The sequence below is a fragment of the Sinocyclocheilus rhinocerous genome, unplaced genomic scaffold, assembly GCF_001515625.1.
Source record: "Sinocyclocheilus rhinocerous isolate Xijiao unplaced genomic scaffold, SAMN03320098_v1.1 C35487384, whole genome shotgun sequence".
In the NCBI taxonomy this organism is placed as follows: domain Eukaryota; kingdom Metazoa; phylum Chordata; class Actinopteri; order Cypriniformes; family Cyprinidae; genus Sinocyclocheilus; species Sinocyclocheilus rhinocerous.
Window position 1 is genome coordinate 1 of NW_015753260.1, and position 499 is coordinate 499.

Consider the following 499-nt stretch of genomic DNA (forward strand, 5'->3'; position numbering starts at 1 on the left):
ATGCCGAGTGTATTAAAAAGGCAAACTTTACAAAAAAAAAAAAAAATCTTGACACGTCTCATTTGGCCCCAACTGGCAACCCATGACATCACTGCCTAAAAATATGACAGTTTGTTGCCAAAAATAAAATTTACAAATACAGTGAACGCCCAAGGCTGCGGGGGGGCTGAAATTGAAAATACAAAAGCAGCCGGACTCACAGCAAAGTCATTTCTTTCGTTGTCCACTGGGCGGCACCAAGCATGGATGGCATTTGAGTAGGGCTGCCTTTGTTCGCTGCATCGCTGCCGTCACGGGCCTGCATGTAGTTAGCAGGGTTGGGGAACTCGTAGTGCGTCACAGCTGGGGGCAGAGGCCAGTTTCCCGGGGGTCTTGTGGTGACCTGGGGAGGAGAGCGTGGCTGTGGGTAGCTGGGGTAGAAGGGTGTTTGTGGAGGACTCCTCTTGAACACAGACTCTCTCACCTGAGGGTTACTGTAGGGGTCTTGGGTTGCTCGAGG

General features: G+C 50.9%; 1 long non-coding RNA gene across 1 annotated transcript; it reads right to left on the bottom strand.

The window, feature by feature from the left end:
• Nucleotides 1-73: 73 nt before the first annotated feature.
• LOC107734893 (uncharacterized) lies at nucleotides 74-499 on the bottom strand. The gene is made up of 2 exons (XR_001639205.1): nucleotides 464-499; nucleotides 74-382 (listed from the first exon to the last, which is right to left on the bottom strand). It is a non-coding gene; the product is annotated as an uncharacterized LOC107734893 (long non-coding RNA).